The sequence below is a fragment of the Elephantulus edwardii genome, unplaced genomic scaffold (assembly GCF_000299155.1).
Source record: "Elephantulus edwardii isolate Elephantulus edwardi_28Jun2011 unplaced genomic scaffold, EleEdw1.0 scaffold00076, whole genome shotgun sequence".
NCBI classification, from domain to species: Eukaryota; Metazoa; Chordata; class Mammalia; order Macroscelidea; family Macroscelididae; genus Elephantulus; species Elephantulus edwardii.
In genome coordinates this window covers 1,534,328-1,557,232 of record NW_006399826.1, presented here as the reverse complement: position 1 = coordinate 1,557,232, position 22,905 = coordinate 1,534,328, and the positions used below count along the sequence as shown (strand labels likewise).

Here is a 22,905-nt window from a genome sequence, read left to right as displayed (position 1 = left end):
TTTTAAAATTCCAAGCTGTTTAAAAAGCAGTTACCAGTGACATCATTCATTATCATAATAACTGAAAAAAAACTATATTTCCTTTTAATTAAATAATAACGATTATACTGAGAAGTTAACAATTAGTCATTTGGGAATTCATTGAGTCCCTGATAGAGCTGATACCTTATGAGTAGGAATAAAATACAGTCACGCAAATATTGTAAGTAACTAGAGGGGAGAAGCCAAATCCAATTTGGAGAGAAGAAGATCAAGCATATTTTGGAAGCAAGCTTGAAGCATATGGCACGAAATCAAATAAAAAAATTCAATGAGCAGAATATTCATAACATTTGCATATAAAGGGGAAAAAAGAGCAAGTGTGAGTGCCATCGACACTAGAAATAAAAGAAAAAATTATCTCTTTCTCCAACAGGAATAAAGACATTAAGATAATAAAACAAATACAAACATCTGTTTACAAAATAAAGTATAATTTAGAAATCAATTCAAGAAAAGCTGATTATCTATATTCATTCTAAGATGACAAAATTGTTCTACTGGACTAAAAAAAAATACAGAAAGCCAAATTGGAGATCGAAATGAAGCAATAAATCTGGCAAAATGGAACAACAACAAAAAGAATTGGCATTTAAAAAACATTAGAGAAAGGAATACTTGGAAGCATTTCATAAAAAATTTGAACTCTACAAAATCAATGCATTCTAAAATAAAATTTCACTCAAAACAGTAAAGCAAACAAAACTTCTCACATATTTAGTAAAGCTTTGGAATCAAACACTGAATATGATTGGTAAGGTAAAACCTATATTATTTCACTACATGGTTGACAATAGTTTGATCATAAACTTTCAGATATTTTTTAAAACTTTTTTAAAAAAAGCAAATCAAACAAAAAATCAGAATCTGCCAAATAACTTATCAATAGGGAGATTTTGGCTTCTTTAAAAAAATTAACATAAAGAATCTTAAGTTAAATAATCAAATATTCAAACCCAAGGAATCTTTACCAATAGTTTGTAATAAATTAATTCTATTTTAAAAGGTAACTATAGAAACAGACATATGGCTTTTATTAAAAAGAGTATGATCTACTTTTTATGTCTTTAAGTCTGTTCAGAAGCTCACATAAATCTAACTACAATCAAATGAAAAACTAAATGGGGAAAAAAAGCAATTAAAGTAATTCTTTCTAGTTAAGACATTCTAATTTTGGTCACAATTTTTGAAACTGAAACCATTGCTAATCACAATTTCCTAGCTGACTTTGGAGAAGTGCCAATGAAACAGAGTACAAATAGGGAAAACAATAAAACAGTTTGTCCAGATCAGTGGCCATGACGAGGCTTTAAAGTCAGGCCTCCTAACTAATACCATGTGGAGGGGGCGAGGGAGTGGGAGTGATTAGGAAGCGATGGAGGGACGCAAGGGAGCCGCACAGCTCAAACTGCAGAGCAGACTCCCTACAGTAGAGTCAAATTAGAAGCAAACCGCTATTTTCTTCTGTGTTTTGCAACTTTTCATTGAAGTATAGCACACATATCTGAAGTGCACAAATTACAAGCCTAGAGTTTAAGAACTTTCCACAATCGAACACTCTCAACCTATCAACATCAACAATAGTACAGAGAAGCACTATTCGTTAAGGGTCATTTAATACCATAGATTGGGTAATTCTTGACATTTATAAAATGGAATTATATAGTGTATTTTCTCCTGTGCTTACACTCAACACTGTTTTTGTATGAAGATGTAATTTGTTCAATTTCAATGGGATAAACACAGATACAAATGGGGGTAGGTGTGGCAGAGACAGTAAGATTGGCACAAGACAGAGCAGGGCTTAGGACTGTTGTACATAGGGTCGCTACGAGTCACAGGTGACTCGATGGCACAAAACAACTATAACAACAAACACAAGCATGGAGCTGTACACAATTTATTTATCCATTTTTCTATTGATGGATATTTTGATAGTTTCAGGGTTGGGCTACTGTGAGTGGCAAGTCCATAAACCACTTTAGCTTTTTTTTTTCTTGGTAAATACATGTGTGATTTATATGTTGTTGTTGTTATGTGCCATCGAATCACTTGTGACTCACAGCAACCTTATGGACAACTGCCCTGAATCCTTCTCTACTTTGCCAACTTTACTGTCTCTGACAAACCTACCCTCACTACCCCAGGCACTGCTTTCAGTTCATCTCATCCAGGGTTTTCCTCTCTTGTGCTGTCTGTCCCTCCACCCTTTCTAAGAATGATGTTCCTCTCCGAGGACTAGTTCCTCCTTGCATCATGCCTGAAGTATGTCCGACAAAGCCTCTGGATCCTTGCCTCCAAGGAGCAGCCTGGCTTCACCTTGTCTAGGACAAACCTGTTTGTTCTCTTAGTAGTCCATGGTGTATTCAATACTCCTCCAACACCACAGCTCAAAAGCATCCAATCTCTTTCTAGTATCCCTAGTCCAGCTCTCCAACATATAGCAAGCAATTGCGAAGACTATGGCCTGGATCAGATGCACCTTAGTCTCCAGAATGAGGTCATAAAATGCTGGGTCAATCTGGATAAACACTGTCAACCCATTTTTTAAAGTCACTGTGTAACTAATAGAGAGTTTCATTCCCTTTTCTTTCTCACATTTGTTTTTCTGTTTGGTTTTGTTTGTACTTTTAGTCAGTAATATACTGTTGTGCTGCACTGTGGTTTTAACCTGTGTTCACTTTAGGACTAATGACGCAGAATGCGAGTTCATGTTTATTATTCCTTTGGATATCATATTTTTAAAGTGTCAACTCGAGTTTTTCACGTATTTTCTGGAATTGATTTTAAAAAATTAAAACTAACAAGTAAAATTCTCAGATACCAAAGTCAATATATAAAAATCAATGTAATTGTGAAATGTTAGAACCAAATGCAAAATAAAACTTTAGTACTATAGCATATACAAGAACACGAAAATGATCTCAGAACAAATACAACAGAATGATGCCCGAGAAGGCAATCCCTGTGGTTTCACACCTGTCATCTCTGGATGACTCTATTTCCCCTGGGGCTTGTCCAGAGTCTAGGGTGATTTGATTCTTATTACTTTAGGGACTGATGCCTGGGAGGCTGACAAACTATTCTACAAGGACAGGGCAGCCAGCTTCTCACAGCCCCAAGCAACAAGTTCCAGGTACAAAATCTTTGCTGTACTAAGCTTGAGATTCTCTGCTCTAAAATAAAAACTATTAGACTTTTGGGGAAAAATATATAAAATCTGAGTAAATTGAAAGTTTCACAGTTTTTATGAATTGGAAGACTCAATACTACAGAGATGTCAGCGAGATAACAGGGTTACAGGTATGCTCTTTATCTTGATTGTGGTAATGCTTTCATGGATGTGCATATGTGCCAAATTTAATAAATCTGTAGACTTTCAACATATGTGCAGTATTTTATGTAAATTATACTTCAGGAAAAGTGTAAATAGGGGGCTACGGTGGCTTAACGATAACGAACTGTGCTGCCAAACTAAAAGGAGAGGGTTCAAATCCACCAACTGCTCTGTGGGAAAAGGACAGGCAATCTCCTCTTGTGAGATTTACTGCCTATAAAAACCCACTGGAGGGTCAGCTATGAGTCAATTCTGACTCAATGGCAGATAACATTATATAAATTATACTTCAAGAAAAGTAGAATACTACTGTTACTTTTAAAAATATTAAAATTACAACATTTACACAAACTAACTTAATTTGAGAGAACAGATATCTAAAAGAAATTTAACCTTTACCAGGAAAAGACCACTAGTTCTAGATAACTGTATAAGCGAACTTTCTCAAACAATCCGAAAACAAATTAAATTGATCTTGTGATTACTTTTCTATAAAATAGAGTATTTCTCAACCAACTTTAAGAAGCCAGTTACTAGATGTCCACTGTGGTAAGTGTAGCCTCTTCTCCATCAGAGTGGCTCCAGGTTCCCTCGCCACAATGGTCAGCTCAGACCCTCACTACCCATCCTCGTTGATCGAGGATGACTTCAACTACGGCAGCTGTGTGGCCTTGGCCAGCGTGCACATCCGAAGAGCTTTTCAAGAAAAGTATAGCATCTGTTCTCTGCAAGTTCTCTTGACCACAGTAACATGCTCCCTTTTTTTTTTTTATACTTTGAGTCCATATGGACATTTGTGCATGAGAGCGCTGCCCTCATTCTGGTGTTTGCCCTTGGATCTTTGGGTAGGATTTTCCCATTGACACTGAACAGACATAAGCATCCCCTTAACTTATACTTGCTTTTTGGATTTACATTATTGGAAGCTCTGACTGTAGCCATTGTTGTTACTTTCTATGACATATATATTGTTCTATTAGCTTTAATATTGACAACTGCAGTATTTCTTGGATTGAATGCATATACTCTACAATCAAAGAAAGTTTTTAGCAAATTTGGAGCAGGGCTGTTTAGGGTTTTGTGGATTTTCTGCTTGTCAGGATTCTTTTTTTTTCTATAATTATATTTTATTAATTTTCATAAACATTTACAGAGATTTTGGGCTTCCACTCATTCATTGTTGCACTATTCTCTCTACCCTCCTCCCAGTTTGTTCTTGTCCAAATGCCACAGTGCTTGTCAAAGCCAGTTCTGATTAATCTTCTTTGTCAGTGTATCCTTTGCCATTCCCTATCACTCCTCCCTGAGAGAGACTTCACCCTGAGTCATAAGGAAAAGGGGATGGCGTATTCTCTTAGCTACTTCCTGCTGAAAAGGGACGTTGTGGGTTTCAGGGTGAAGATCTTCTCTCACTACTCTAAAGGGCCCCTTTGGCAGTAGGAAACACATAGACTATTATGGAGATTGATTTTGGAATTCAGATGCACTCTTATTGATTGTGCTTGGCTGTACATGTACATATCCTTGAAGATGTATCATGGGGGTGTTGCAACCTAGAAGACACAAATTTGACTAACAAGTTATAAGTACATGAGTCCAAAAATTATGGAAAAGTAAAAGAAAAGATTCTTTCATTGTTTTACAAACCCTCCCCCAGGTCCCCTCCACCATGCAGCCCTCGCTCTAGTCTCCTGTGATGACAGAAATACCCAGTTACATCTCTCTTTTAAACGGTTCTCTCCCTCCTCTGTTTCAGTGCAGTATACATTATTGAACCCATCTTACTCAGTCTCTCCCCAACCCCAAGGACAGTCCCATTCTACAACAGTGGCATCATGTAATATTTGTCCTTTTGTGACTGGGATATTTCACTCAGCATAATGTTCTCCAGAGTCAACCATTTTGAATAATATTGCATGAGTTCCTTGTTTTTTAATGCAGCATAGTATTCCATTGTGCGAATATACCACAGCTTCTCTAGCCATTCGTTTGTTGATGGGCACTTAGGTTGTTTCCAACTCCTTAAGGTTATTCTTTAATAGCGAGGCAGTGGAGTTGGTCTTTGCTGCTGGGAAGCCCTGCTTTTCTGTGGCTTCATCATCTATGACACTCACTTATTGCTTCAAAGGCTGTCACCTGAACGAGTATATACTGGCAGCCATGAGCCTCGACTTGGGTGTCATCAATCTGTACCTGCATCTGTTGCATTTATCGGGAAAAGCTAATACAAAATGATTGAAAGCAACAACAACAACAAAAGAAGCCAGTTACTTGAGCTACCAAATAGGGCAAGGACAATAAGATAGGGGGAAAACTATTCTTTTGTTTTTCTGTGCCATTGAGGTAGAAGCCACTCATAGCTATCTCTCCAGTGGGCTTTAAGAGGCAGAAAATCACATGGGAGGGAGGAGACTGGCCATCTTTCTCGTGCTAGCAGCTGGTGAGTTTAAACCACATGCCTTTGGTATTGCAGCAAAGATTACCATCAGGCAAACAGACGTAAAAATTAACAATTCATTAGCAAAAAATATTTGTATCTATGTAAGTCTATTTAGGAAAGCAGGAGCAGCATCTACTTCCTAAACAACATGCCTTTGGAAACTCTATGAACTTAAGTAAATGTCAATAGTTATAGAAAGGCTTCATGCTTTTTTGTTCATTGGGTCACTATGAGTCGTGCTCGACGCGAAGGCAATCAACAACCACAACAAGTTTATTTAAATTTTTTCTAGAAATGCCAAATTCATTGAATACATGACAAGTAACCAATGGCATCTGCCATTATTAATAGGATATAGGAGAAATAGTCATTTTAATAAATACAGAACAGTGAAACGAAGACTCACAAATCTAGAAAATGAAACTTAGTTAATACAATAATGAAAGTATTTTGAAAACCAGCAGTAATATGCAATGGACTGTATAAAAGTGAAATAGCAAAAAAACCAAACCAAACCAAACAACAAAAACAAAAACTGAAAGAGCAAAGTCTTTATCCTGGAATTAGAAATGAGATGAAGATGCTAATCATCATCACTGTCATTCAGGACTGAATTGGTTATTATCTAGCACATAAGGCAACAAAACAAAGAATCTTAAAGGAATAAAGTTGTGATTATTATAGCCAAGAGAACATTTTATATTATTTCAAATGGAGAGAGATTGTTATAAAATCAGTGCATTTAAAAAATACGAACTGGACAAGTAGAACTATACAAAAATAAAATTGTTTACTGTGTCTTCAACAAAAGAATAGAAACAATGGAGAATGGTGGAAAATGTTATCAAATGAATAGGAATAAATTTATTGAAAGATGCACATGATTATATTCTTAAGTAAATATATATTGAGCAATAAAAATTTATACTGTTCAGAACAAAGTTCAGATCTATTCTTTATAGGGTCGCTTTGAATCATACTCAACTCTATGACACCTAACAACAACAAATAAATGAAAGGATGTGCTATACTGTTAGCTATTGTTGTTAGGTGCCATCAAGTATGACTCACAGTGACCCTATGAACAGAAGATCTGAACCCTGTTCTATCCTGTGCCATCCTCACAGTTCTTGACACACAAGAGCTCGCTGCAGCAGTCATCTTGTAAATACATCTGATGAAGGGGTCTTTCTCTCCTTTGCCGATTCTCCAGCCTTCCCAGCATACTGCCCCTTTCTTTTTCTATTTTTTTTAAATTTCATTAGTTTTAATGAACATTTACAGAGATTTGGGGTTTTCATTCATTCATGGTTGCACTGTTTTCTCTACCCTCCTCCCCAGTTCATTCTTCTTCCCCCCCTTCCCCCGAATGTCTGTTTTAGTTGTCCAATTGCCACAGTGCTTGTCAAAGCCAGTTCTGATTAATTTCCTTTGTCAGTGTATCCTTTGCCATTCCCTATCTCTCCTCCCTGAGAGAGACTTCACCCTGAGTCATAAGGAAAAGGGGATGGCGTATTCTCTTAGCTACTTCCTGCTGAAAAGGGACGCTGTGGGTTTCAGGGTGAAGATCTTCTCTCACTACTCTAAAGGGCCCCTTTGGCAGTAGGAAACACATAGACTATTATGGAGATTGATTTTGGAAGTTAGATGCACTGTTATCAGTTTTGCTTAGGTGTACATGTTTATATCCTAATGAATAGCCCATCCTAGCAGCATGGCCAAAATATGTGAAGAGAAGCCTCATCATTTTTACCTCTACAGATCCTTCCAGGTACATCATCCCCAAGACATACCTGTTTGTTCTTTTGGCTGTCTACGGGATGTTCAGTGCACTTCTCCAACATTACAGCTCAAAGGCATCAATTCTTCTGCCATGCTTATTCACTGTCCAGCTCTCAGATTTATAACAAGTTATCGGAAAGACTATGGCCTGCATCAGACATCCTCTAGTCCTCCATGTGCTATGTTATTGGGTGGAAATATTAATTGTGATAAAAGTTCCAATTTTCTATAAGGTACTCTATTAATTAAGCTCATTTTCCAACAAAAATGCCATATAATTTTATGAAATTTTAAGCTATGATTTGAACAAGGATATATAAAAAAAGAAAAGATTCATGGATAGTTAAAAAAGAACAATGCTGTGCAGTTTTCCTCCATTAGAAATCAAGCTATGAGTAATCAAGATAAGAGGATTTTGGTACAAATATAGCCAAAAGATACCAGTAGGGGCAAGAACATTATCTAAAATAGAGCCATATAAATATATCTTAGTCACTAGCTTTTTTATAAAGTGTCACAGGGAGAATTATGGCTGATCTTACAAAATGTGTTTGGGAAGTTGGATATTCAAATAAAAATCTCTGTTTTATATCACATTCAAGTTGAATGCCAACTGGTTTATAGATCTAAATTTGCAAGTCAAAGTAACACATCTTTTAAGAAAACGACAAAGGAAACATCTCTAACCATAACACAAAAACCTCAGGAAAAAGGAAAATTCAATAAACTGAGCTACATGAAAATGAAACGGTTTTGTTCATCATTAAGACACAAGAGGCAGACAAAGGAGTCACAATGTGAGAGAATCTTTTAGGAATATAGATGACAAAGGACTCATGGACTTGGAAAAATAACCTTAATCAATAGGTGATCCATTAAAAAATAAAACAAACTTGAACTGGTCACTTACAAAAGATGGTATGGAGATATCTAAAAACTAGAAAAGCTGACTTAATCTGGAGAGTTATTACAGAAACACAAATTGAAGCCACATACAAAAAGTATAAAGGCAACATCCATTATTTTCTTTAAGTATGTGGAAACTGTCAATGTTCTAAATTGCTGGTGGATGTAGCAACTGGTTTAATCACATCATACAATTTTATCTTTTGATATAACAAAGATGATATAAGAAATACATACTCTCTGATTCAGCAATTTGACTACTAATGCATGAAAACAAAGATTCTCACCACGGGGCCATTTGACAGCACCATGATGGATGGAGAAGAGATTAAGATTGTTAAGAATTTCACTTTCTTTATTCCATAATCAGTGCTCTTGGAACCAGCAGTCATAAAAACAAAAGATAAACTACACTGGGAAAGTCTGCTATCAAGGACCTCCCCAGAGTGCTGAACAGCAATAATATCAGGCCAGAGACTAAGGTGTATCTGATTCAAGCCATGGTCTTCTCAATTGCTTGCTATGCATCTAAATGCTAGATACTGACTAAGGATGAGAGACTAGCCTTTGAACTGTGGTGCTGGAGAAGAGTATTGAGCATGTTGTGGACTGCCAAGAAAACAAACATGTTTGTCCTGGAGAGGGAGAAACCAAGTTGCTCTTTGGAGGCAAGGATTTTGAATCTCTGTCTTACACTTTGAGCATGTTGCCAAGAGGGACCAGTCCTTGGAGAAGGACATCATGCTTAAAAGTGTGGAAGGGCAGCACAAGATGGGAAGATTCTGGATGAGATGGATTAACATAGTTACTGGGGTAATGGTGGTAGGTGTGTCAGAAACAGTAAAATCGGCCCAGGATAGGGCAGCATTCAGAGCTGCTGTGTATGGGGTCACTATGAGTCACAGGTGACTCAATGGCACATAAAAACAATAATATATATATATATATCCCAAGTTTGGGCTTAGAGAAACCAAAAGATCTAGACACCAAAATGTTGACTGCTGTGACACTCAAACTGGAAATAATAAATGAGAATAAGTAAGCAAACATGGTAAAATGACAGCAATGAGAATGATTTACATACAATAATAGGCCCCTAGGTAAAGAATACTGTTTGCATTTGACTATGCAACTAGAGATTGGCAAGTCAAATCCACCCAATGACACTCTGACAGGCAAGAATAAGCGACTGCATTTGTTACAAGTTGCTGTTTTTTATGGGCTGTCGAATTGGAACCAATTCATAGCTGACTTTGCAGTGGTTTTCAGAGGCCTTATATGTCACACAGGAGGAGACAGCCATCTTTCTCCCACAGAGTACCTGTGGGATTTGAAGCACATGCCTTTGAGTTGGCTGCACAATTTCTTACCTCTAAGCTACAAGAACAACCTTTGTTAAGAACACAGCATGAAAACCCTAGGAAGCAGTTATACTCTGTAAAACACAGGACTGCCATGAATGGGAATCACTATCACAGCAACTACAAGCAACACATTTAAATAAGAGTTTAGACTGGCTAATTATATCACATAGGGAACTTTGGTGGACTAGTGGTTAAGAACCTGTGCTGCAATCCCAAAGGCACATGGTTTGAATCCACCAGCTGCTCCATGGGAGAAAAATAGGCACCCTCTACCTGTATGACTTACTGTCTCAGGAAACCCACTGGAGAGTCAGCCATGGGTCAGTTCTGACTCCATGGCACACCACAACAATGATGGTATCATGTAATATTCAAAACTGACAAAACCAACTGATAGTGACAAAAGGTCAGGAAAGCAGTTACTATCGTATGAGCAGTATACAGAGAGGGCAAGGTCAAGGGTGACTTTTTGAAGCACCACAGGCTTGTTCCTTTTCTAGCTGTACATCAGCTGTATTGATGTGTTGACTTTTTAAAAACAATCTTCAAGCTTTACAAATATTATTGGGACACTTATCTGTATGTAAGCTAAACTTCAGTAAAACTTTTATATAAAATAAAGGAATAGTTACTATTTTTCTCTTACTACTATCTCCTTTAATCAACAGTGACTTATGGGAGAAAGGAGTGAATAAGGAAATCTACCATTAATAAAGTCAGAAATGGCAAAGGTTAATGATGTGACTTGTTTAAAATAGTATGGGTCTGAAATCTTCTAAAAGTATCTGTGTTGGCAGATGTTAAAAGAAAAATCTAGTTAAGGAGTTGAGTTTGCAGCTGAGTGTGGCTCACTATATATAAACCAAAATCTTATGATTGATCTTTGACCAGTTGTTTTCATCTAAAAGAAGCGTCAAGCTCTTTTTGGAAAAGGGATTATGCCTCAACTTTTGGAAACTTGCCTTTGCAAAACTGATGAAATGGTATCCTAATACTTGTTACTCTCCAGTGAAATAATAACCTTTGGATATATTAAGAACACAATAAATGTCAATGCCATTGTTATATTAAAGTTATTTTATGTTATTTACATCTTTTAAATAAAGGCATTCATATTTTAAATATCTAGGATATAGAAACACTATTTTCTTAATAGTAAATATATATTGAGTATATATTAATATATTCATCAGATCTATCTACCTAAATTATTAAGCATTACCAATAGCATCTGAGCATAAATAATAGCTATTCAATCCTGCTGAAGAGTTTTTTCCCTGATTTTTCTCTTCTTCCCTCTCGATGGAATCTCTCAATGGATAAAACATTAGATGAATAATTTAAATGGGAACACAGAGTACAGAAAATGGAGCATTCTGGAAACTATCCCAATATGAGCTTAAAGAAAGTGGGGAATTTGAACCACTTGAGACACTTCCTTCACCTCCCGTAAGTACATCCTTTCTTTCTTCACCACTTATCTGAGTATGCCTTATTTAACATGTAGACAAAATACTAGTTTGACATTGCTAAAAATCTGGCACTAAGATGCCAATTGACATAAAACATATGTAAAAAGCTGATTAAAGATTATTGTAGGTAAGAAAAAGAAATGACACAAATATCATTATGGTCTTTGAATTACACATCTATTTCAGAACACATTATACTATTTTCTAAGATCACATGCCTGCCTTCACTTCTAGGCTAATGTAATACTGAAAACCAAAAACCAAACCTCTCTGCCATTGACTCAACGCCTATTCACATCAACCCATCGGAAAGTTTACATGGCTGAACTGTAAAATTTGTTACACAGGATACTGCTTGTCTTTCTCCCAGACAGGCTGGATTCAAACACATAACCCTTTGGTCAATGTGTAACATAACACATCGCCTTAGAGCATCTTACCTAAAATATCATCTAACATAAAATATCACTAGAGTTCTTAATCTTGTCCCCGGCGCCTATGAAACAAAAGAATGCATTTAAAAAAAAAACCCAACAAAAAAAACACCCCCAAAACAACAACAAAAAACCAGGCTCATAATGCTGACTGGAAATACAATGTTACTATTACTATTGAAAACTTAATGTAGTGATTCCTTTCCACAAACCCTATATAAGGATTTTGAAGCTCTGTCTCACATACTTTGGGCATGCTGCCAGGAGGGACCAGTCCTTAGAGAAGGACATCATGCAGATAAGGGTGCAAGAAAGGAAGATCCCGGATGAGATACATTGACACAATAATTGGGGCAATCGGATTGGTGTTTTAGAGCCAGTAAGACTGGCTCAGGACAGTGCCAGGTTCAGAGATTCTGTAGATAGGGTCATTTTGAGTAGAAGGTGACTCGATGGCACATGACGACAGCAAAAACAGCAGCAAATGGTATGGTATAAAATCTATCAAATAACAGGAGGTGAAAATAAAACAAAAGTTCAATTAAAAAATTCTCTGCAAAAAAGTTTTTCTTTTAAAGGGAAAAAAGTAACAATTATTATATTTAACACACATATTATAATAGAAACTGCAAAATGCCTGTGCTGCTTTTTAGCTAATCTATACTTCAATTATAATTTTCCACTTAGAGCCTTCTGTAATGGAAAAAGTGTTGAGCATAACTACAGCTTTCATTTTTGAAATCTGAATGTGAAATGTAGTCTACAACAACAGAAAGACTATAAAGCAGGTTTTTAGATGCTTTTACTCAAGAAATAAGACGTTAATCTGATCTTAATTTTAAATAACTATTTATTGAGCACATACTTCATTACAATGTGTACGGGAAACGTCATGCATAATTAATATGTCACTTTTGGGAAAAGGGTGCTTTATTGAATAAAAGGCTTTGGTATCCTTAATTACCTCGACAAGACAAATGTGAACCAGTATGCCTGACCATTTTTAAAGGTACATTGAAACGTAAAGGTAGTGGAATCCATTTCTGGAGATCATTTCCCTGGTGACACAACCATAATGGGGAAAATGCTTTAGATTCTGGAAATTATCCTGAAGGCATATAGCAAAGGAAACTTATTTCCACATAATCTTCTAAGCCGTGGTGACAGTCCCAAGAGGAGTCTGTGTCACTAAAATCCCAATCTACTTCCTTCCCACTCTCTAGCAGCCCAGCATGAAGAAGCATTACCCCAGATGTTTTGATGGCTTGGCCAAGAATAAGGGCCTCATTTCCTCCACTATTTAGTTTCTGGTCAAAGGATACTTTATCTTACCGGGAGAGAAAGGTCAACAGCAATTCTTATACCTCCAGCTCTGATTAGCAGAGGCTAAATTCCTAGTGAGTGCAGCGAAGAGGTCAGACTCCCTTTCCCCCACCCCTCTTCTGCCCAGTGAGAAAGTAATTTAGATTTTCTGGTAAGCTAGATTTCTGGGTTCACAGAATTGAGGTGATCCACCTAGACTATTTGCCCTCTGGCGTTCTTTTGAATCCTGAAGAAACTGGTTCTTTAGCATCACCTTTAAGTCAAACAAAAGCTTAGTAGAGACAATTTGGGTTTAGACATTGGGTTCTTTTGGAAAATCATGTGTGATTAGTTTCTAGAAGCATGAACTCCAGGGTATGGCTGGAGACTGCTTTAGGATGTATGAAATGCCCTTGGTAACTGCTTCTGCAACTTTCCCCGTGCTAAATTCAAGTCAAAGGCCTCTCTTGAAAATAATAAGGCTTTTGGTGGCAGAAGATTAAGAAGAGGTTGTGAGTAACAGAGAAAAACAAGCTAAACCATAGGTCAGTTAGTTTGCCAGAGAAGACAGGCAACTGAGAAGAAGAGCCTTCCCAGCATCACATAGGGACATGCCTCAAAATTAAGATGCAAAAGTTAAAATGCAATTGAGCAAATTATACCCTATGGAATTGTTTTTTAAAAAGAGAGAAATGGGGCAGCAATTAATGTAACTTAAGGGCTAGCTGGAATGCCAAAGGGGACACACAGCTTAAGAAGGGTCTGGCAATGATACAAGTGGACCGAGGAATCCTTGTGCACAGCTAGGGGGTGAACCATCTAAAGAGCAATGTTATTGGCATCACAACACCAAAAACAGATGTCATGAAATTAATCTAGACAAGTCCATAGGCGAGAAAATTAAGTAACAAAATGAACAAGTCCAAAAGAAGGAAATACCAGTGTTAGAATTTGCAATAACACATAACAAGTCTACTTTATAAAATAGAGAGGAAGGAAAAAGCAACCTATAAGGGTGGGGGTTGGGGGGGAGTGCTGGCAAATTTGTCAAAGAAAATTGCCCTTGAGAGGGTCTATCTATAGAATTTCATACAGACTTCAGACAAGTCATTACAAATATGCTCACAAGACTAAAAGAAGCTATGCTTAAATTAAAGGAAATACGGTCAAGGCTGCAGGAGTAGGTGAATATGGGAAGGACTAAGCTGCAAGCCAATCCCAAAGACATGTGGTTCAAAGCCAACAGGTGCTCCAAGAGATGGGCAATCCCGTTCCATGTGACTTACAGCCTCTGAAAACCCATGAAAGGATCATCTATGAGTTGGTTGTTCAGACTCAGTGGCATTCCACAACAAGTTGCATCTCTTTGGGGATGCATGAAAACAAAGTTCTAAATTTAATAGCAGAAATATATGTACAACATTGTGAATGTGAAAACCACTGGATCATATAATAAATGTTAAGAAAATGCAAACATAAGCCAGAAAGAGCAAAAGGATTAGAAGGTGACATAGGAGGCTATCTGTCTGATGGTAAGATAGGGAATGTATCATTCAGCTACAATCCAAGCGAGAGATCACTGCCATCCATGGTAGGAGATTGCTCAGCTTTCTTCCAGAGAATCGCTGGGAGTGCAACTCCTTAACCACTAGGCAAACAGAAATTAACACAAGACCACCAACCAAAAGCTTGCATTATATTTTGTATAGAGCTAATAATATCTTTTCAAAAGTCAAGGAATAAACTGGGGAAAATACTTCGAAGCACTCTATTATTGTTTGTTGTGGTTACTCTGTGCTGCCGACTCTATTATTACAACATTTAATCATGCATGATGCTCTAGGACTCTGCTCCCTCCAACCCGATTGCTTGCTCACGTACTCTATTTGTGAGCTCATTGGCAGCTACTGTCCACTCATCTTTTAATTTTCCCCAAGACTTCTGCTCTTCTCCTACTGGCTCATTATGTCCATGAGATGTTTGCCTTATCTTCAATTGAATATGATAGAAGAAGAGATTGTCGTTGTTAATAATGTCAGCTTACTCAGTTCCACAATCAGCACTTTTGGCACCAGTGCTCAGGAAATCAAAAGACAAATTGCACTAGGAAAATATGCAGTTAGGGACCTCTCCAGATTACTGAGAAGCAAAGATGGCAGTCTAGAGACTAAGGTGTGCCTGATCCAGGCCATGGTCTTTGCAATTACATGCTATGCAGCAGAGCACAGGACAATGACTAAAAATAACAGAAGAAGAATCAATACTTTGAGTGTTAGAGAAGAGTACTGAAAATGCCACTGTCCACCAAGAGAACAAACAAGTCTGTCTTGGACAGCAGGAAACCAAGTTTATCCTTTGAGGCTAGGATATTGAAGCTCCATCTCACATACTTGGGACATGTGGCCAGCAGGTCTTGGTGCTTGGAGAAGGACATTGGAAGGGTAGAGTGATAACTCAGGAGATGTCCCTGGATGAGATGGATTGACACAGTAACTGGGGTGATGCGGGTAAGGTGGGTCAAAGTCAGTGAGAACAGCTCAGGATAGGATGTTATTATGACTTGATGGCACATACCAACAACAATATATGAATATATTCATTTTACACAAGTCCAATCCTTGCTGAACCTGATTATTATAAAGGCAGTACCAATAAAAGGAAAGGTTTGAAAATTAAATTTCCAACTTAAACACCCTTCTCACATTTTCTCTCTATCCAGTGACTATTAAAAACTCATCACCTTCTTAAGCGACCTTGACATCTACAGGAAGGAGAACAGAACAAAAGCCCAACCAATAACCTGGCATGATCAAGCAGGAGATTTCTAAACATTCTATTATCTGATTTCAAACCTAACTGGCTATCCATTTTCTGCTCCAGTTTTTCAGGAAGATGTTCTCAGCTCGCTTTTTGAACAGAAATCTTTCCTCTGGTACTTTGATGTCAACCTGCCTAATGCTTATCTTTCTGGATTACAATTTATGGCAATAAACTGTAGATTTCTCTTTTTATCTTGATCATTTAACTCCCATCTTGAAGTACCCTCTATCTGTTTGATCACTGAAAATACTAAAGTATTTTCCACATGAAAAAGGAAATCAAACTAACAAAATCTACGTCTGATTTTAAGTAATGTCACTCCTGTCACCCCAGCAACACTGCTATTTTAGAGACAAATTCCTTTTCGTGATTAGTATTTTTCCTAGGTTTATTTTGTTGTTGAGAGTATACACAGCAAAATGTTCACAATTCAAACACTGTACATATACAATCTATTGACACGCTCTACATTAGGACCTGTGAATCGTTCCTCCCTCCTTAAGCTCAGAGTCCTCTAAGGTTCCAGTTCCATCCTTTCTGGTTGTTGTCAATGTCATCCCATACAACTAGTTCTTAAAAGAAAGCAATGCTTACAGCAGAATTTACTTACAAGTTAATCTAAACTATGTTCAGATCTATGAGCTCTGGTGGCCCAGTGGTAAGGAGGTGTGCTCCCAACCCAAACGCAAGTGATCTGATTCCATCCACCAGCTGCTCTGATGAAGAAAGACGGGCAATCTCCTTCCTTGTGTTTTACAGCCTCTGAAAGCCAGAGGGGTCAGCTATGAGTTGGCTCTGATCTAACAGCACAGTAATAATAGCATGTTCAATTGTTTAAGGGTTAAAGATAATCTCAGAGTAACTCAGACCAAGAGTTTCAGGGGCACATCCATCTTCATTGGCTCCAGGAAGTCAAGAGAGTCCAGAAAAGTGTGAAATTCTGTTCTCTATATTCCCCTTTTTGACTGGGACTATTCCATGGAATATTTTATTAAACTGTCCAGTAATGGTGGTTGTTGTTGTTATGTGCTGTCGAGTACAACTCACAGCGACCCTATGAATAAGAATGTGAACCCTGTGCTTTTCCCTGCACCATTCTTATCATCTCTCACACCCTAACGTTGTCACTACATCAATCCATCTTTTCGAGGATCTTCTTCTTTTACTGATCCTCTACCCTTCTGAGCATGACCTCCTTCTCTGAAGAATAGCCTTTCTTAGCAACACGTCCAAAGTATGTGAGCCAAAGCTTTGTCATTTTTTGCCTCCAAGGAGTATTCTGGCTGTCCCCTCTCCAGAACATTTCTGTTTGGCTTTTTGGCAGTTCATTAGATATTCAATGCTTTTCTCCAACACCACAGCTGAAAAGCATAAACACTTCTGTCACCTTTAGTCACTGTCCAGTCTTAAGAAGCACAGCAAGTGACTGAAAAGCTCATGGAATGAATCAGACACACTTTAGTATTCAAACTGACATCACTACTCTTCAATAATCTGGAGATGCCCCTGCATCAGACTCATCCAATGCAATTCCTTTCTTGATCTCCTGACTACACTAGAACCAAGGGTGGTGACTGTCGATCCAAGTGAGAGGAAATGGTTGGAAATTTCAATCGTTATGCCATCTATCACAATGATGCTTATTGGTCTGCTGGTGAGGATTTTTGTCAAAGATGTTGAGATTCCATCCATATTGAAGGTTGCTTGATTTTCTACAGCAAGGGTTTCAAGACCTCCTCACTTTAGGCAAGCAAAGTTGTGACATCTGCATAATGCTAGCTGCTGCTGAGTCTACCTCTACCCCGATCCCACATTCTTCTTCATAGAGTCCAGTTTCTTGAATGACTTTTTTCAGCACATAGTAATGATAGTTAAACACAATCCAATTCTTCTAGTCACATGGCAAAGGGAGTACTATTCATGAAGGCAATTATTAGCCACATATTCCATATTTTAATTTTATTCCTAATATATTTTTATTCTTGTGCTCTAGATGAACAGAGACCAATTGCTGTGTCTGGGATGGCTACATTAAAGTCTTTAAAACAACAGACACTGGGAGCTCTGGTGGCCTAGTGGCAAGAAGCTGCACTGCAATCCCAGAGGCACACAGTTTGAATCCACCAGATGCTCTGCCAGGGAAGGAGGGACAATCTCCTCCTGTACCAATGAGAACTGATTTGACGGTACACACACACACACTAAAAATTTTAAAAAATTTAAAAAGCCACAATAGACACTACATAATTCTTCTAGAGAGGAGAGCAGAAGTACTAAGCATGACAGGGCAGTTAACTGGGATTTCCTAATAAACTGTGACTCTAAAACTTCCAAACCAAGGAACTAAGTCCTGTAAGGTGTTTGGGCGCACCTAAGCAGCTGCATTAGACACTAACTTCCCCTGGTTTTGTTACTGCTGTAAACATATCAAACACATTTTGCCTATTCAACTTTATACAGGTGCACAATATATTGACAGCAATTACAATAATTGGCCAAGCAATTCTATCCTTAATTACTGTGAATTGCCCATCACTATTAATTCCTCTTCACTCCTCTCACTTCTAGTTCTGGGAGCCTCTAATGATTTCGAGTACCTATGTTTTCCTTTTATTTTCTTTCTGTATAAGTGAGGTCATACAATGTTTAGCTTTTAGTGATTTGCTTATTTTGCTCAGAGTAATGTCTTCAAGTGCTATTTCATTTTATGTGTGTGCTACATTTTATTCATCCATTCATCTGCTGATGGGCACTTAAGCTGTTTCTGTCTTTTGGATATAGTAACTATAGCAATTAGTGCTGGAATAAATAGTGAGCTCTAAGCCACTCCATTCAAGTTTTAAGAGTACATACCACCAAGTGGAACTGCTGGGTCATATGGCAATTTCATTTATAGGTTAGTTTTGTTTTTAGAAACCAATGTACTGTTTTCCACAACATTTGTGTCATTTTGTATTTTTTGCCGACAAAGGTTCAGAAACAAAACAAACCATACCCTCAAATTAACTGTCATTGTGTCTGAACCTACTCACAGCGGACCGTGTTTCTTCAGAGGCTGGAAGTTGGACGGGAAGAGACTTGTCCATCTTTTTCCTGCAGAGCAGCTGGTGGATTCCAACTGCCAGCCATGGATTTGGTAACTCCTTACACAACAGGCCACCAATCTTCTGACATCCTACTGGTAGTGAAATGGTGTTTCACTATGGGTTTTTATTGTTAAGAATTTAATTTTCTTTTTGTGTACCATCAAGTCAAATCCATCTGGCACAGGAGGAGACTGCCCATCCATTTCCAGTGGAACAGCTGGTAGATTAGAACCTCACACCTTTGGGACTGCAGCACAGTTTCTTACTACTAGGCCACTAGAGCTCTCCTCATTATGGTTTTGGTTGGTTTCTCTCTGATAACTAATGGCATAGACAATCTTTTCATGGGTTTTGTGGCCATCTGAATGTCGTCTTTTGTGATATTCAAGTCGACTGCCTCCTTTGATTATATTTTTTGTATGTTGTTTTGGTTATTAGATGGTCATTTTGAAATTTAAATCTATATTCTTGAGAGATAATGGCCTGTATTTTTATTTTCTTGTGATGCCTTTGCCTGATATGGGAACTGGGATTATGTTTGGTTCATCAAATGAATTAGGGAGTATTACTTCATTTGGAAGGGTTTAATTGGTAATAATGACAATTCTTCTCACAGAAGGGCTTGTTTTCAGAAATTTCACATTAGGACCTTTTTTAAAACTATCAGACCTATCCTATATCTAGTTACTGATCTCTGCTATTCATCCTAACAGGAGATGATATTAAGATTACTTCTCTTAAAAGTACAACGATGAATGAGTGGAAATACTCAGTCTCTGTAAACTTTCATTATAATTAATAATAAGAAAAAATTTAGAAAAAGATTACTTCTCTTAAAAATGCTTTTGGACACTGGGCACAATTTTTTTTCCTCTTTTAACAAAAGAGGCTGGGAAAAAAAGACATTAGAAGGAGGTGCATGTTTACCTCAGTTGACTCTTGCCAGGTAGAAGTCTAGCACTTTTGAGGAATTGGGACTGACTCTTAAGCAGAAAGATAAAGAAAAATAAATAAATAAATAAATAGATAAATAAATAAATATATGTGTATGTGTGTGGGTGTGTATGTATGTATATATGTGTGTGTATATATCTATATATATAGATATATGTCTCATGCTCCTATTTTAGTGACCTTTCCCACTAAACTACATCTGGTCCTTTCCTTACCTGTGAAAACAACTAGGGTTTGGACCATGGTAATAAGGCAACATATAGCACAGTAAATAGTTTTCTGAACTGAGATCATGCTGCAAAATGAATCCTGGTGAGACTTCCCAGGAAGCAGGTGCAGGACATATGCCACTCCTGACTGCTCCCGCCCCCTGGCCCACGATACCTCCCACTGGGACCTAGCTTTGTCCTCGGTAAACCTACAGTCCCTTTGATCAGACCTCACAGAGTCTTCATTTTCCACTCCTGTTGGTCATCTTTTTTCTCAATCTAGTCTGATCTTCATTATATCCTGCAGAGATTCCTGGCATCTGGATGGCAAGCTTCCCCGATGTCCTCAGAATGATAAAAAAAAAAAAATAATCAGGGGATAAAACCAAAGTCATATAAATGGCAATCTGGAAGCAGAGAAAGGAGTTAAATCTGCATTCTTAAACCAAAGGTTGAGTTTTTGTGGAGCTATGCCACAGACTGGATTCCAACTCATAGCAAGCTTGTGTAATAGAGTAAAATTGTTTCCGTGGGTTTTCTTGGATGTAACCTTTAAAGAAGCAAATTTGAGCAGTCACTTCTTTCCTCAAGACCAGTGGAGTAGGCTCAAACCACCAACTGTTCAGTTAGCAGTTGAGTCCTTAACCAATTACTACACCACTTACAGCCTATTCTTTCTCGGATAATATATTCATTCACAATGATCTTTTACTGATCAACTTTAAAAATGCAACTACAATGTTTTAAATTTTTGTATTTCCCATGGACAGCCAAAAGAACAAGACAAATGCCTTGGAAAAGGTGCAACCAGAGTGCTCCTTGGAGGCAGAGTTGGTGAAGCTTCACGTTTCATACAGTGGCCACTTAGCTAGAAGAGGCTATTCCTTGGAAAGGGACATCATGCTTAGAAAGATGGAGGGTAGGGAAAGAAGAGGAAGACCCCAAGAAGATGGTTTGATGTGGTAAGATTTAATTACAACTAAGAGTTTCAGTTATCGATCTGTAAGAAGAAATTCATATTCTTTACCATTCCAAGAACAGTGATCTAACAGAAGACGGAAATTATTGAACAATATAACTAATATCACATGCAATCAAAATACTCCTGAAGATCATCCAAAAACGACTGCAACAGTCAATCGACAGGGAACTACATGAGCCAGGGCAGACTTGAAGGTACCAAGTTTGAGCGCTTTTTATTTTTTAGAATTTTCATTCATTTATTGTTGCACTGTTCATTCATTTATTCATTTTCTTCCCTGCATCCCATTCACTTTTCTCTTTGAAACCAAATTCTCGCACTGTTGTAGTCTCCTCCCCCTAGTCCGCTTTACTATGCAGCTCTTACTCTGTACTGTTGTCGAGCAAATAATACCTAATCATATATTCCTTTTAAGCAGTTCTTTCCTTCATCTGTTTCAACACAGTGTACATTATTTATCCCCTCCTTTCTTAGTTTCCTCTCAACTCCCATGTCAGTCCTGTTTTATAACAATGGCATGATGCAGTATTTGTTCTTTTGTGACCGGGATATTTCACTCAGCATAATGTCCTCCAGGACCACCCATTTTGTCTAATATTTCATCAGTTCCTTGTTTTTCAGTGCTGCATAGTATTCCATTGTGTGAACAAACCACAGCTTCTCTATCCATTTGTTTGTTGATGGGCACTTGGATTGTTTCCATCTCTATGCCATTGTGAACAATGCAGCAATGAACATAGGTGTGCATATATCTGTTTAAATGGCAGTTCTGATTTATTTAGGGTATATTTCCAGTAGTGGAATTGCTGGGTCAAATCGTATTTCTATTTCCAACTTTTTGAGAAAGTTCCATAATGCCTTCCAGAGTGGTTGTACCATTTTGCATGCCCATCAACAGTGACTAAGAATTCCAGTTTCTCTACAACCTCGCCAGCATTTGTTGCTTGCTGTTCTGTCGAATTTTGCTATTCTTATAAATTATCTCAACCCTGTTCTATCCTGCACCATCCTGATACTTTCTGACACACAAGAGCCCACTGCAGCAGTCACTCACTCAATCCACCTAGTTGAGGGTCTACCTTTCCTTTGCCAATTGACCACCCTTCTCAGCACCATGTCCTTCCCCAAGGAATAGTCCCTCCTAGCAATACATCCAAAGTATGTGGAACAAAGCCTCATATCCTTGCCTCTAAAGCGCACTCTGGCTGCACCCTCTCCAAGACATATCCATTTGTTCTCTTGACCATTCATGGGATATTCAGTGCTCTTCTCTAACAACACAGTTTAAAGGCATCAATTTTTCTACCATCATCTGTATTCATTGCCCAGCTCTCTGATGCATAGCAAGTAATCACAAAAGAGCATGTCCTGAATCAGATGTACCTTTGTCCTTAAGGTGACATCATTATTACTCAGTAATTTGGAGAGTTCCCTAATTGCAGATTTGCCCAGCACAATGCATCCCCTTACTTCCTGGCTGCTGGTACGAAGAGTGTTAATTGTGGATCCAAGCAAGATGAAGCTGTTGATGGTTTCATTATCCTCTCCATCCATCATGATGCTGTCTATTGAGCCAGTGGTAAGAATCTTTGTTTTCCTGACATTGAGATGCAATGCATTCTGAAGGCTGCATTCCTTGATCTTCCACAACACGTGCTTCAAGTCCTCCTCACTTTCAGCAAGCAAGGTTATGTCATCTGCATAATGCAGGTTACTGATGACTCTCCTTCCAATCCTAATGCCTCCCTCTTCATAGGGTCCAGCTTCTCAGATAATTG

The 22,905-nt window shown here is 37.9% G+C and overlaps 1 protein-coding gene and 1 pseudogene across 1 annotated transcript in view; one reads left to right on the top strand and one right to left on the bottom strand.

Annotated features, from left to right (window-relative positions):
- ASXL3 (additional sex combs like 3 (Drosophila)) overlaps nucleotides 1–22,905 on the bottom strand; it is a 194,355-nt gene that overhangs the window by 45,316 nt on the left and 126,134 nt on the right. The gene's annotated exons all lie outside the window — the stretch shown is intronic.
- Nucleotides 3,976–5,483, top strand: LOC102871903 (annotated as a pseudogene).